Here is a 6,673-nt window from a genome sequence, read left to right as displayed (position 1 = left end):
TAAGAATTTAAAGTGACCATACTGAGTTCTAAAGGTTGTTTTAGATATGTCACATTCTCTGACTCGGAGCTGATGATAGCCTGATTTGAGGTCTATAATAAAAAATTAACTGGCACCGTAAAGTTGGTCAAACAAGTCATTGATTCTAGGAAGTGGATACATGTTATTAACCGTGAATTTATTTAGCTGAAGGTAATCAATACACATTCTAAGAGAACCATCTTTATTATGCAGGAATAAAATTGGGGCACCCCACAGGGATACACTGGGTCTGATGAATCCTTTATCTAGGAGATCCTTTAACTGTTCTTTTAATTCTTTGAGTTTTGCAGGTGCAATTCTATATGGTGGGATAGATATTGGCTGAGTATCTGGAAGAAATTCTATTCTGAAGTCAATTTCCCTTTCGGGAGGAGCTCTGGGGAGATCTTTGGCAAACACATCTAGGAATTCACATGCTACTGAAACCGATTCAAGGTTAGGGGTTTCTGAACTAGAGTCTTGGACTCGAATGAGATGGTGACACATACCTTAGATATCATTTTTCTTTCCCTTAGGTAAGAAACAAGCTGACCCCTAAGTGTTAAAGTACTACCCCTCCACTCAAGGACGGGTTCATTCAAAAAGTAGTTGAAGGGGAAAAAGTGGCTCAGTAAGTTTGACAATGTGTTGTAGAAGCTTTTATAACATATTTGACTTTGATACTCTCGGTAAGTTTTCTTCTCAAAGCATTAAGTTATGATAGTTTTCTTTATTTAAAACATTCAATTAGATTTTCAATCATGATTTTGAGCTAAATTTGCTCAGATTTTTGTTTTGGGAAGGAAAAATTCTTGTACATTATAATTTTTATAATATAATACTTGAATTAATTAACTTATAGTATCATTACCAATCTTAGTTACAGTGATATATGTTGGTCTCTATTTCTTGCAAAAAGTATAAAGTGAATTTAAAGTTATGTTTGATGAGTTGTTTGACGGATTTTACTTGTTGAAATTTATGAGTTACTGCTTTAAATTTATTTTTATAGAAAATTAAAGGTTGGAACTTAAGGTGATTAAAGTTATAAGTTTTAATTAAACATTTTTCTAACCCATATTAAGAAGGATAATGAATGATATGTTATGTTTGTGATTTCTTGTTTATTAAGCAAAAATTGACTAATATATTTATTTCCTTGTAAAAAAAAGGAAGATTTATTCTAGTTTAGTCAGATATTTAATTTTTTCTTCTCTTTAGTGATAATCCTAGATGTATGAATTATTAAAAAAATAAAAATCTAACTGTGTTGTTTATGTCAACATTAATAGGAATATGAATAATCTAGAGCGTGGATGGATGTATGATAGGTTAGATAGATGAGGGGCTATAAATGCTAGATTCGTTAGTGGTGTGAATAACTTTATCCAATTTGCATGTTCTCAACAAAATTACATGAGTGGTAACATCATTAGATGTCTATGTAAAAAATATTGTAACATTCAAAACAAGGATGTTTAAACTATTAGATATCACCTTCTTCATGATGGATTTGTTAAGGACTATTTTTTTTTGGAAACATCAATCAAGGGGAAAAATATATGATCAATGGGATTTCTCCTGGTATTGATTTGAACAACGGTGCTCAACTTGAATTGCGATATGATAATCCATATCGATAAATAATTTTGAATGTTGTTGGTCTCAACTTTAACTATGGTTCGAGTTGGTAACCCTACAACAATATTAAACCCAAGTCATCCCATCCTTATGAACCTTTAATTGCGGAGGAACATGATACTTTGATGGAGAGGGAGCCTAATCTATAGTCTTACAAATTTAATGATTTATTGTAAGCTGCTGATGCAAAATTATATCTCGTTCTTCCCTTTCTTAACTCACAGTAGTCTCTCAAATGTGAAATATTAAAATAGAGAATACTATGTCATAGAGGGATTTTAACAAAATGATGCAATTATTTAAAGTGGCTTTACCTGAAAATAACTTACTGCTTGATAATTATTATCAGACTAAGAAGCTAGTGCGTAGCTTGGGGTTTACCGATTGAAAAGATTGACTATTGTGAATCGATATGTATGTTGTGCTGGAATGATTATAAACACCTTACCTCTTGTAAATTTTGTGGTGAAAAGATGTATAAGCATTGTGTTTTCTCTCGTAAGAGGAAATTAGTCCCTTACAAGAAAATGTATTATTTTCACTTGATTCCTAGTTTGAAAAGATTATATGCATCCCATGCTACAGCTGCTAACTTGAGATGACATCATGAACTTATAAAAGAGGATGGGGTAATGCTTCATCCATTAAACTCTGAAACTCGGAAGAACTTAAATAAAACTCATCTCTTTTTTGCCAATGATCCAAGATATATAAGATTAGGGTTATTTACTGATGGTTTCTATCTATTGAGTCAGTCTGGGAGGAAATATTCTTTGTATCCAGTAATTGGGCCCAATAATCCCAAACATAAAATAGATGTTTATCTGTAGCCTCTACTAAAGGAATTGATTGTGTTATGGGATACAGGTGTAGAAGCATTTGATATCTCTAAAAGAACAAAACTTTCAATTGAGGGATGCTTTAATGTGAACAATCTGTGACTTTCCAGCATATTCTATGTTATCAGGATAGAGTACTGCAGGTAAGTTAGCTTGTCCTTATTGTATGGAGGAAACACAATCCTTTAGATTACAACATGGTTGAAAAACATCATGGTTTGACTGTCATGAAATATTACTTGACCAACATCATCCATTTAGGAGAGATCATAGAAACTTTTTTAAAGGCCAGACTGTTAAAACATCACCACCACCCTATAGATTTGAAGAGGAAATATTGAATCAAATTTATGATTTGGGGATAAAAAAGTAACAAAGTTAGATGTAGAGAAGTTAATCAGAGAAAATATAGTTCTTGTGGATGGAAAAAATAAAGCATCTTTTGGGATTTGCCTAATTAGAGTTCTAGCATGATTCGACATAACCTCGATATCATGAATATTGAGAAAAAAATTTTGATAATGTATTTAATACAGTCCTTAATATTGATAAAAAAACCAAAGACAATCCACAAGCTCATCTAGATATGGTAAATTACTGTGATCGACCTCTATGTGCAAAGGATGCTACTGGAAAATATCTCAAGTTTGTATATATAATAGATAAGGAAGCAAGCACTATTTTGTTAAATTAGGTGAAAGGCTTAAGATTTCCAGATGGGTATGTTTCACATTTTGGTAGATGTGCAGACACAACTACAAAAAGGTTATTTGGCATAAAAAGTCATGATTATCATGTGTTCATGCAACTATTGATGCCTATTGTTTTTCATGAACTACTTCCAAGTAATGTATGGTAGTACTTATAGAATTGAGCTTATACTTTGTAGATCTTACATCGACTACTCTCTTAGTGGATGGCATGGAGAGATTATAGGGAGATATTCCACAAATATCGTGCAATTTAGAATATATATTTCCTTCTGGGTTCTTTGACTCAATGGAACATCTGCCTGTGCACCTTCCATATGAAGCAAAGATTGCTTGACCCGTACTATATCAATGGATGTATCCTTTTAAAAGGTAAATGTAAAACTGTATGTTGAACTTGTGACAAGTTTGTTATATGTAACTTTTCAAATATAAAAATTTATACTTATCTATTTAGGTGTCTTGGAACACTTAAAAATAATGATTAGGAATAAATCAAGAGTTGAGGATTCGATATGTGAAGCATTCTTGATGACAGAGTCAACACTATTGTTTTCTAATTATTTTAAACCACATGTCATGACACACAATCATAATATGGATCGTAATGATGACTGGGGTATTATGGAAGATCTTGAAGGAAATTTATCAATATTCAGTATCCAGGTCGATTATGTGGAGAATCAAAAAAGAGGAATTTAACCTTGAAGAAATCAAGGTTGCACAAACTTACATTTTATTAAATTGTAAAGAGGTTGAGCCATTTGTGAGGTAACAAAAGTTAGTTGTATCAACTTATTATTATAAGCATATTCAAATATAATGAATTGAAATTCAACTTATATTTTTCAATGAAGTGTGTTCGTACAACATTTGCAAGAAGAATTTTCAAATCTCTCTCAGGATCAAATAAATTAGAGTCTTGAAGCAATTTTCTCTGTATAGCTCAAGGAATATGTAAAGCTTAAAAAAATAATATCTTCAATATAATTATACACTTAAATTGACTTATGAAATTGAACTAAATTTTATTATCTTCTAAATAGGTTTGAATCAATCATATTGAGAATGAATTCCTACGTAGTGTTTCTCATGGACTATAGATAGGCGCTGCATCTCATTCAGTGTATTTTGTTGATGGATACAAATCTCATATTGATTTTCATAGTAGCTCAAGATCAACAATAAATAGTGGAGTTTATATCTCAGATCCAAATATTGGTAATTTCTATGGGTGGATAAAAGAGATTATAGAGGTGGAATACCATGAAACACCTTTAAGTAAATTGTACTATTCATATGTGAATGGTTTAACCCAGCTATGGATGTTGGTGTTAAAAAGCATAATCAGTATAAATTTATTGATATTAACCACTATCAGTGATATATAAAATATAAACCTTTAATTCTGGCAATATAAGCAACTCAATTATGGCATGTGTCTTATCCTAGAAATAAAAATAACAAGGATGATTGGGCAGCTGGATTGATGTTCAAACCTCGAAATGTTGTTTAATTACCCAATAAAGAAATTGAGATAGTTTTAGAACTAAATATTCCATTTCAAGTTGAAGAAGTTAAAGTCTATAAGATAGACATAAATGTTGCCACAGATGAAAGTATACACTTACATGATCCAAACGATGGATTAATTGAAATGGATGAACCCATTGATGATGGTTTATGGCTATAGCATCTTTAGATCCAATACAAAAGAAGAGTATGAAACTAAGGAAGCTAAGGATGAGGAAGAAGAAGATTTTGCAGAAGACATAGATCGTGATTAGTGCTTCATAAAAAATATGCTATTGTATCATAATTTTATTTTGTGAGTAGTAATTTTGTTGAACTATTATCATTTTATTTGTCTTTGTTCGTTGTTTACTCCAAACTTGTTGCTACTCCTTATTCGTATCTTATTAAACTAAAAAAAGCTTCTCTTTTAGCCATTGTTTAAGGTTTGACTATATCTTTTTATTTTAGATTTTCATTTTTCTATACAAGATTATGATCATCTGCTAATTTTCTAGTTGGATCTTTCATCTGCTGTTTTGGCTTGTATATAGCTATGAATGAATAATCATCTATATATTCTATGTATTATGCTTAGAGTCTAGTTGTTTGGCTTGCTTCTATTATACCCTTGTTGTCAGTTTTGACTCTTTATTTCTTATCCATGTTTTTAGGCTACAAGTTTACTTTCTTTTTGCTTTTTGTACAAGTTTTCTATAAAGACTTGAAAATTGATATTAAAAAGTAGATTATCTACCATCTTTGATCCCTCCCCCCCTTCTATGTTATTGTGAGTATTATGTAGGATTCTAATGTTACATTAGAAAAAAATACATATTTACTGTAGGATTCCAATGTTACATGTGTGTAAAATTAGTATTCTGTAGGATTCCCATGTTAGATAGAATTAAATGAACATATTTACTATAGATACATATTTGACTAGTTCTAAAAAGAGAAAGATGAGCTTTTCTTTTTTGGATCAGATATGTGTTTTACATTTTCTGATACCTTATCTACATATTGTCTGGTTATCTTGGGAATATTTAGTTTGCATCTTATTTCCATTTAACTGATATAGATTTTTTATAAATATTCCTAGAGGTAGATCTCAAGGTCGAGGAAGCGCAAGGCATGTAGGCAAGTCTTCCGTTAGGAGCAATCCTGCTACAACTGTAAACATACCTACTATTCTCACTCCTACTACTATTAGTCCTCAAGCGGGTGGAATAGGTGGTCCAGATGATACAAATCAAGTTCATCCATTGATTCCTCATAATATATCAATGGTTCAAACTTTTGGTGATGGTAATAACCCTACAACACCTGAATTATCTCCCACTGCACAAAATCATATCAACACAACAGCTGAAAGTACATCTACTCAAGGAACCAAATAGGTGAGGGTCTTAACCAATTGACGTCATCCTTAAAAATGTATGAATATAATAAGCTGTAAAGAACAAATAGTAGTATCTTCGGTTGCTTTCTGAAAGTATCTTTGGTCAGTTTATGTGATCTCAGTCCTTGGAAATGAATGAATGAAATCGACTTGTGGTCTTTTTGCTTTCCGTATATATATATATATATATATATGTGTGTGTGTGTGTGTGTGTGTCTGTTTTAGTCTTTTCTGGTTGATGATCTGTTAGTAATTCTTGATTTAAAAAGAGTTCTTGTGCACAGAATTACAATGTTATATGCTGTTGTAAGTATTCTGTAGGATTCCAGTGTTGAATGTGCATATAATTACATATTTACTATAGGATTCCAGTGTTATATGTGTACATAATTAGTATTCTGTAGGATTCTAATTGTGCATATTTATGTTCTTTTAGATTTTCAGATACCTTATAACATATTTGTCTGGTTCTCCTAGAATTATTTAGTTTGCATCTCATTTCCACTTAACTAATAAGGCTAATTTAATAGATATGACTCTAGGTAGAG

At 31.3% G+C, this 6,673-nt stretch overlaps 1 long non-coding RNA gene across 1 annotated transcript; it reads left to right on the top strand.

Moving 5' to 3' along the window:
- Window positions 1-336: 336 nt before the first annotated feature.
- On the top strand, window positions 337-3,968 carry LOC107847091. Its single transcript, XR_001667305.2, has 3 exons — window positions 337-477; window positions 558-710; window positions 3,391-3,968. It is a non-coding gene; the product is annotated as an uncharacterized LOC107847091 (long non-coding RNA).
- The last annotated feature ends 2,705 nt before the right edge of the window (window positions 3,969-6,673 follow it).

The sequence above is a fragment of the Capsicum annuum genome, chromosome 11 (genome assembly GCF_002878395.1).
Source record: "Capsicum annuum cultivar UCD-10X-F1 chromosome 11, UCD10Xv1.1, whole genome shotgun sequence".
Lineage (NCBI taxonomy): Eukaryota > Viridiplantae > Streptophyta > Magnoliopsida > Solanales > Solanaceae > Capsicum > Capsicum annuum.
The sequence above is the reverse complement of the archived record's forward strand: the minus strand, read 5'-3'. Positions and strand labels throughout refer to the sequence as shown.